The sequence below is a fragment of the Lygodium microphyllum genome, chromosome 20 (genome assembly GCF_053477565.2).
Source record: "Lygodium microphyllum isolate KBCC chromosome 20, Lygodium_microphyllum_v1.1.10, whole genome shotgun sequence".
NCBI classification, from domain to species: domain Eukaryota; kingdom Viridiplantae; phylum Streptophyta; class Polypodiopsida; order Schizaeales; family Lygodiaceae; genus Lygodium; species Lygodium microphyllum.
Genome location: NC_141154.1, coordinates 128961005 through 128971049, shown reverse-complemented (window position 1 = coordinate 128971049; position 10045 = coordinate 128961005).

Here is a 10045-nt window from a genome sequence, read left to right as displayed (position 1 = left end):
TCCCTAAATCCTAACTAGTTGCTGGAAAAAAGCGTTGCACTCCATGAACCAAGGGTAACTACGATTGCTCCAATCGGACAAGAAGCCCTTATGGGACACCTCTGATGGAGCTAGCAGATTCATCAAGACCTCAGTTGTTAAATTAGGACCCCAAGCTTGCAGGTTGATCCTCGTGGGGACGGCTGGTACCTTCCGTTATGCGCCGGGGGGGGGGGACTTTGGGAAACTTAGACGATAGACCTTGTGCATTCTCGCGAGTGCCGGGCGAAGCCATCTTGGATAGTTCCCCGATGGACCACTAAAACGTGCTACTAGGGAATTGTTAGGTAGGCACGTGACATGCCTCTTATGTTGTCCCTCAAGGTGAGCTCTTGATAATTTCAATGAAGTATTTGACATTTTCCTATGTGGAAATATCCTTGTTTTTTCCCACACTATTTAAAATCATGAACTTCTCTAAGGGAAAGACCACAAACCTAGCTAGGGGCAATTGCGTAAAACTAGTTTCATAATATAAAACTAGTTTCATAATCCATAGTTCTTGATGTATCATGAAACGTAACAACAAACTTTCAAAACTACGTACAACTAAGTAAAACCAATTTCTAAGTTTCACGTTTCCTAATTCATTTTTTATTTGACATTGAAGACTCATGAAACGTAAAAATATATTTTCAAAAAAATTTGCAAATAGTAAAATCACATTTCATATGTCTGTGAATCATTTGATCATCTTCAATGTCTTGAAATTCAGGATTGGAGAGAAAAAATGACAAGAAAAAATTTGTTACCTAAGATTTGCAGTCCTTGCTCTGTTGAGAATAAATGGTCTTTTGTTAGAATACACATGGTTAAGCTTACGATGCTTACAAGATAAAATAGCTCATCGAAGATAAGATAAAATACGTGAAAGAAATATTAACATAAGCGTGACCCTGAGTGTCATATATATATATATATGCCAATAGTCACCGCACGTTTATTCAAGATGTACATTGCACTAGTTCAAAGGAGATGCACTTTAAATGAAATAGAAAATTATAAGAATTATATTTTATCTTTAAAAAGTGGAGCCATAAAAGTGCAATCATGCCAAAAAAGAAAGTGACATGTGGCACAACTTCCCATGCAAAACGGTCTTCCCGTCGCACATGTGAAATTAACTACGCATTAGGGCCGTCACACGTGTAAACCAACATCCTTTTAAACCCAAATCTTGAACCACAAAAGAGTTTTTTCAAAGACAGCTCTTTCTATGCTTGATCACACCAATGCAATGCTAACTTGGTCACAGTGCAAAATTATTCTTCAGCGCAAGATGACTAAAGAAGGTTTCATTGCCCAGCATATGCATCGAACCCTCGAAAGTGTAAGTTCTTTGAATTGAGGTTACTTTGCAACACTTGACAACTCTTGCCAAATTATACAAAAAAAGGCCCGATGTATGAAATGTGATTAGTCATGATCTTCCAATGGACAAGAGTTCATTCGCATTTCATACGTCGCTGAGAATGCAAGTTTCTTCAAATGGCTTTTTTTTTTCCACGAATGGTCATGGCTTGACGAGTTTCTTCAAATGGGTTTTTTTCCACTGATGCAAGCTTCTTTAAATAATCCCAAAAAATCGTGATGTATGAAACGCGATAAGTCATGGCTCTTCCCATGGACAAGACTTCTTTCACATTGGAATGCAAGTTTCTTGATATAGAATCCTGGCTCAATAAAAATTGATGACACAGAAGGATACTTGTTGATAATAAGATGTTCTATTTTGAGACTTGTAAAACTTCATGACATTTATTATCTTTGATCAAATATGTATCCTAAAAAGGAGTGATGTGTAAAACAAGAGAGGGTGTTTGTTTCTCTTGTTCAGTAGGCCTCCTCGCATTTCATACATCTTCTGCCTACATTGTTTTATTCAAATTGGAGGTAGACTATGTGATTAGTGTTTGTTTGCTACTAAACACAATATTAGTGAGTTTGGGAATCTCCCAATTCCCTTTTTTTGAATACTAAAAAGGTGGCACGTGGATAACATGCCCACAATTTTCTTAAAATCATATGATATGACCTATCATTGAACAGTGCTTGAAAAATGGAATCTATTGAGTTATAGAGTACTCAATTTGGAGTTATGGTGTTCAAGTTATGACAAATCCAAAGATTTGACTACGTGTCCCAAACTTGTTGGAAATTCCCATATTCCTCAATATGGTGTTACTAGGTGATTTTAGATAACATTATATCAAAGATTTGGAGATCTGTCCTAATTTACTTGTATTATTTATTTTCACTACAAGATACAGGCCTGATACCGACGTTCAAAGAGTTGCACATAATGACACTGAAAGTGATGCTTTGCGACACACATTGTGATGCTAATAGCGATGCATGCAGTAAATTTGTGACAATAATAGTGACGGTAACTTGGTATTTTTTTTTTGTGGCAGGGTAGCAAGTTTCCCTACCACAAATAGCATTATGTGCTTTATTTGGGCCATACAAAATAGTTTCAGTAATGTGTACAATGCTGGTCTAAATGAAGGTAAAGTGTATTTGAATCCATAAGATTGATACATAAAATAAATACAAGATTGTGTAATGAAAGCAACCCTACAATCATGGCAAGATACAAAGGATGATCATAACATAGTGCATAGAAAATGCTTACATAAATCACATGACAAAAATGAAGAGTATGTGTGCTCCATGGATCTAAGGGCGAGCTATAGATCCTCGCCATCCGAAAACTCATCCTGCTGCTGCAAAGGAGCATCGAACGGACTCTGCAAAAAAAGAAACAACTACACATCAGTCCACCATACAATAAAGCATTTTAATTAAAATTAGTAACTATGAACAAGAAAGATGAGTGACTTACAGGGCCGCCACGTCCATACAATCGGTCAATCAATGCAGTGAGACTGTGTCTCTCTGCATAGGGAGTCTCTAGGCCAGTGGAATCACGATTTGTAATGGAGTGCTACAAAGAAAAAAAATACAATTGTTAGAAACACAATTGTTAGTACAAGGGATATTGCAAAAAAATAAGCAAGCAGAACAAAAGAAAAACTTACGAAGTCTTCCAGATAAGTCTTGTGGCCGCCACTTCCAAGATGATGGACCACTCCTATCTCCAGTCGCGCCCTTGCTGCCTCGCGCTGCTATCTCCAACGTCTTCCAGATAAGTCTTGTGGCCGCCACTCCCAAGATGATGCACCACTCCTATCTCCACTCCTATCTGTAGTCGTGCCCTTGCCGCCTCGCGCTGCTATCTCCAACGTCTTAGAGAATCTATAGCCTCCTCCTTGAGTCACCGCCAGCCATCCGTGTCTAGCCACTCAGACTTTGAGGCCCTACTTTTAAGTGCCTTGTGTACATCCAATCGTTTGTGTGACATGTATGCACGCATGCACTCCATCATCCAGCTTGTGAAAAACCTATCTGCTGCGGCGGGTATTGGAAACTCCTCATGCAAGGATGTTGCTATGTAGTCCTTGCTTCCCTCCGGTATGTTCTTCCAATGATCCAAGATGTTGTGCAGAAAAACTTGTTGGCACAACTCTCTCATATGAGCCATCATCCTCCTCCCCTCATCATTCATGATGATGGCTCTTGTTCTATCATCTACAAGGTATCCATACCCCTCTGGGGTATGCCTAAGATGTGTCCTCTCCCACCTTCGACCATGCTCCTGGGCATATCCAGGAGACCCCTGTAAATCTAGTGTACCTACATGTTTATATTTCTAGGAGTAGCACCCATAGGGGTGCCATTTGCAGATGGTTGTGGAGTGACTAGAGTAGACGTCCCCACAGGTGTGACAAATCCCATAGGTGATACAACTCTAGCAGAACGACGAGACGGAGACACTACATCGGTACCTTCACAACAACCACCCTAGCCACCCTCTCTCAAAGTTGCACCAGAGCGAGGAGTAGTACATGTATCCCGAGGCAACCATGAGCTCACTGCATCCATGTCTCCATAGTATCCCCTAGAACCACTCCCTCCATCTGGCCCAAGTCTGGAGCGTTGACTCCTTTATTGGAAATTAAAGCATCAGAGTGCACCGAAATAGATGTAATAGAATGGCCTGATGGTGTCCAAGACAGCTCCTGGTCCGCCATATCTTTGAGTCAAGCTATCTGATCTGGAGACATACGTGTGAAGATCTCTTGTGGCTCCTCGCGTCGCTCATCCCTCGACTCATCGTGCTGATCTAAATATCCACAAAGGTCACCTGCACAGACAAAAATTGATGTTAGCATAATCAATATAAATCAAGCAAAGCATGGTAATATACATCTTTAAAAAATGATATTACTTAAAATGCATATCTTATGTACCCTTATAAGTGATTCGTCAACGAATTCAGATGAGTCATCACTTATAAGTGATGTACCCTTATAAGTGATGACCGTCAACGAATTCTTGAGGGGATGCTCCAAGTATGAAGTACCCTATGGTTCCATGTCAGTCTCCTGACACAACTTCGCATACACTAGAAGGTTGATAGATAGGTCACCACAAAAGGATGAGTCCACCTCGTTCTCAAAGAATTCTTGGACTTCTATATTTCCATCATTGTTACCTGATTTTGGCTCCTCTACATGCTCCAAGCTTTTGGTGGCCTCCACCCCTTGCAATATCGACCCCTCTATTTGCATACTATCCTCATCTACGCTGGAAACATTGCTTTGATAATATACTCTAGCACTTCGGGGAGTTGAAGGTATAACATACCACCATCGAGGTTGTCGGGAGTTTGGATAGAAAATTACATGTTGAAAAAGCACGTACAAGAGAGATTTAACTTTTGTGACATGTACCATGTCGAAATAATATTAAAAAAAACATGAGTTTATGCACATGTTCACAATGGGCCGGCAACACAAACGTGTCGTGCAAATCCGTCCAAAAGAATCTATTTCAAGAAATCCAGATGGACCTTGTTGAACCGTTGCTCTAGCTCCTTCAAGTACCACTTTAAACCACTACACATCGAATAGGATCATGGAGAAGCGGCTCTCTTGCTTGAACTTTGCCATGATACCACAATCTGTTGTGGAGCACATTTTGTCGATACACTTCACGTAGAAATGCCGTACGCGTGACCATGCTACACTATATATTTTGCATTGTACATTGAAACACTCAATTAGTTGTCACATATAAAATGTAGATACAACAAACCCTAAATACATCATCACCTTTGGATTACATCCCCTCAAGAATTCCCACTCCTCGGTTGAGACCTCCGCCCCTTCGTGAGACGTTACGGTCAAAGCTCCATGCAACCATCATGTTGACATATACCTCAACATCTCCTCCATGCCCTTGGGATATCGAATTAGTCGATGGCGTGTACTGCGTCGAAATTTAGCTCACGCTTCTTCCTGATCTTTCCTGGCTTGCTCGTACACCTAGCGAGCCATGTCTCCATGGAGACATGGTGCAACATACAAAAGCGATTCACTTTCTCCTCCATTGTAGCATCCATTCTTTTTTCTACCCCATTTCCAACCACCACATCTCCGGTCAGTCTATCATCGTCCTTCAGCGACCATAGCATACTGTTGTCTGAATCCACCATTGGTAGCCACTATGAAATATGCTACCAACCAACCTTCAATCATGCTACCTTCTAGCCGAGCTCGTTGTCGCACAAAGTCTTTCAGGGTTTTCATGAAGCGCTCTAAGAAGAACATCCATCGCGTATGGACAGGTTCAGCAATCTCCACTTCATCTACAAGATGCACAAGAAGGTGGATTTGTATCGTGAGCATGCTGGTGGGCAGGTATTTCTCAAAGAGACAGATCGTATCCATTGCTCCCCGCCTTGCGGATTCAATAGAGAATGTCTCGATCTCCTTCTGTGATATCTATTGTACTAGATTTGACAACATGTAAATCGCCCTACATATTTCTGGAGTAAGGCATATTGTGATTGCGATCGGTAGTACAAACTGCCACAAACGAGGAAGCATTATGAACAACAACTACACTCTAAATAGCAAAATACGTAGGCCACTCACAATCCATTCGTAGTACAAACCTGACATATCTTATGCAAATCATGGAATTTTAGCCCTGATAATTGATCGTCTTTAGAAAATATAGACCTGAGAGAACACATCATACCTATCGGAGTGCAAATAGACTTGATAATTTTCTTCACAATGCACTCTTCTTTAGTGGACAAAACCCAAGGAGCGCGGGGTAGCTACAAGCGACTATAAGCACTTGACTACGGCCAAAGCGCCTCCATCTTGCCTACCTCCTTCAAATCCATTCGTGCCCCTGGAGTGTCTCTCTTTCCTGTGATGTGGTCCCATAGTAAGCTATCCACGTTCTTGAAAATATGCATGGGATACAATAAGTGGTTGATCTATAAGTGGGTCCAATATGGCAACTCGTAGAAAACTGAGAACCGTCACATTCCATTTGGATGTGACTCCGTGTGGACCATTTTCAGCTCGTACTAGCTTTGGGCATTCATACGTACTGGAGGTCATCCAAGAAAACCTTCCCTGAGTTCATGACCCTCTGACAAGAAAGCGGTGTGTCCTTGATATACCATCTTCTTCATGGTTCGTGACCTTGGGGAGTCTAATTGTGGCCCATACAATGGACATGCATGATAATTTGAGATAACCAGACCTGTCCCAACACCTCTATCTAGTGAATACAAACTTGAATGAGCTATGATAGATATTACTAACGAGAACAGAAGCCTACTTACCTGAGCACTCCTCGAATCCCAGAAATTCATGCATGGTCCACATGAGAATGGTTCGAATATTGGCGGACGGTCGACCATTGTGCTTGCTCATATCTTCCATGGTGACCCCCTCCTCCCACAAAATCTTAAGCTCATCGACTAATGGACGGAGATACATGTCTATATTTTTGACTTTGTAGTGGTCGGGAACAAGCAAGCTAAGGATGAGATGTCCTTTCTTCGTAGAAATCCATGGAGGGATGTTGTAGTTGACAAGGACGATAGGCCACACACTGTAAGAAGTTGAGTGCAGGCCGAATGGGTTCACGCCATCCATAGCAAGACCGAGCCAAAGATTCCTTGGCTCTTGGGCAAAGCCTAGAAAGGTAGAGTCAATGTGGCTCCATGTGCATGAATCCGTTGATATTCGTTGAACTCCATCTGTGGATTTATTCTGCGCATGCCACGTTGTCAAGCTCGCCATGTTGGACGTATGAAACATGTGGTTTATGCAGGGGATGAGAGAAAAGTATCTAAGAACTTTTTGAGGGATGGTTTGCCCTTGAAAGTCCTGTCGATACCTATGAGCACCATGCTTTAGATATGTCTCCATAGTTTCGTATTTTCCTCGAAACAGTATGAAATTGTTGATACATGCATGGATGTTATGGTAGTCCATGCCAAGCTTTCATAAAACATGTCGTGCATTATCACGAGACTTAGGCATGGTATTTGTAAGTGGTAATATATAATACTTTAGTAACCTTTAAAAAAAAACATAAAACACCTTGAAAAAGCACAATTGTTTTTTATGATAGTGTCGAAAAGAAATCAACGAAGTGTATATACAAGGTACTGAACAACTCGGTCACACTCGCATTGCTCCACCCGTATTTTACTTGTACACTTAGGAGTGCAAGTAGTGTCTTCAGGTGAGATACTCGGCACCCATCACCCATCATATAATGGTATGGATGCTTTCTCTCTAAGCGGATCAAATGTCTCGACATCCATGGGCATCAATGCATCGATTATTGCCTCCATCTCATGCTCCAAGATTGTAGGAAATTCCGGAAGGCTGCCTCTCTCCTTTGGTATTGACGATATAGATTGGGTAGTACCTTCCAAGTGGTGGATTGGCTCACGCACTCCATCCATCGCACGCCCATGAATGCTTCTAACTGGCTGTAAAGGGTGCACTCCTCCTTGGGATGAGACATGGAGCCCCAAGAGAGACACCAAGAAAAAGGGGTTTCTACTGCAAGAAAATCTATCTTTTAATATCAACAAGCTTTTGTTTCATTCTTTAGATGACCAAAATAAGGAAAACAACAAATCTTCACACATCATCATAGTAGATATCTACCACGGATTTGATAGAATCAACCATAATCTTCAATTTCTTCATAAATCCATCATAACAAACAAGAACACAAAGGAATATACCATTTTGGAATGGAAATCAATCACATAATATTCATCTTCATTGTCTTCATAGTTCTCTCTCTTCATCTCTCTTAGAAAGATACATGGTTTTGATAGAATTGGCTATCTCTGACTCTCTCTCTCTCTCTCTCTCTCTATCAATAGTACATCATCTCCTCACTACAATTCTAAAGAATGAAACTTAATAATATTCTTAGGTCATGAATGCACCTCCCAAGAGGTATAGAAGATATGAAAGGGCACCAGAACCACTACAGTGTCTCTTCATGTAACGTGTCCACTAGTATCATCCAGGACACCTCTTAGCAGTCCATCGAAAACGATGTCTAGAAAGCTCCGCCCGGCACTCCCATGGAATGTTACGAGATTTGCGATCTAGGGCTTTTCGCGTCTGCCATGTACCGGAAGTATTCTGGCCGTTCCCACTTAGGATCAACCGGAATTAGGGTTTTCATGATTGGTCATTTCCTAACAACAACTAGCATCGGACCCAAGCGAACTTCTTTACGCAGAAACGCCAGGTCCGAAGCGGATTCATGCTGCACTTGGTTCAAGGAGAAGGGAAACGAGAGGGATGCAAAGCTCAACCTCTCTGCCATAAGGCATAGTCCCATTCCGTTCCCCTAAAACAACGTAAATCGGTTAAGACATAACTTTAGGTCAACGCTTTCGTTGTTCGTGTCCTTTGACAATCATCCCGCTGTTCTTCGAGATTTGAGAAAAGTTCCCGGCCAACCGAGACCACCCAATCGTAGGATGGACCATGGCCTATCCTCCATACTTTCCTCGGTTTGTTTTAGTTATGTAATTATCTAACGCATTAATTGGACACGTAACAATCAGCTTCTTTAATTAATCAGTTAAGCACTGGTTCTTTCACGTAATCTTATCATGTGACATAGAAAAACAATATTATACAAGTTCTTTATTAACATCTCATCATATTTATCTTTGAAATACAAGGAGTTCCGCCTGTAGGCTTGTCCGTAAACCGCCCGAAGACTATCCAACAATCCACAGGGATCACTATTCCAAGTTTCTGCCCGTAGATTAGTACGCGGGCCTCAAGATCCAATCCCGATTCACGTTAGCCTCTTGTGTAGGACCCGGAAGGTGAGGGATTTACGGCCAGAGCGCCCCTGGCACCCAAGCGTCTTCCTGCTCCAAGTAGAGCTCAACGGAGAGACCTCTCGTGGCGGGTTTGGTCCGCGTTCCCGACGCGGTCAACAACCCCCTTAGTTAGGGTCAGGCACGCAGTCGGGGGTAACTGAAGCTGCCACTCCCTTTAGACCTTCAACCTGAAGTATAGATATTCATTTAATTTGTAATTCATAAATCAAACAGTGCTCTAAAATCTCTAGCAAGCACAAACATTTCCATTGATCGATCTTGTTGTTGGCAAACTGCTAAGGAGGAATCCTTTCTTTTGAATGCATCCAGCACTCGGTCCAGGGTGTCTTGCAACCTGGGAAGATCCTTTATATTCAGGGTTAGGGCGTACCCTATTAACCCAACTTGGTCAACCCTAAAGTTCATTGGATACTTTAGATTCCGGTTTTTAACCTTCCTTACTTAGAAGGATATCAAAGAATACATCTTCTTGCAAGATAATTCGCGTAAGGATCAACCATCCTTGTTGCGGGAATTTAGCCTTTCTTCTTGTGAATCAATCACAAGACCATATGACTTCGTACTTGCCACGCAAGTCCTGCATCGTACTATGCGATAATGGAGTTACGAAACAATCCGTTTCAGTTTCCTTAAGCTGACGTTTGTCAGACCTAGGGTTTCCTAGCTTTTATTATTTTCTTTAAGAAACTCAGGGAAAAAACCTAGTTCTTTTACATTTATGATTTACTGACCCTACAATTA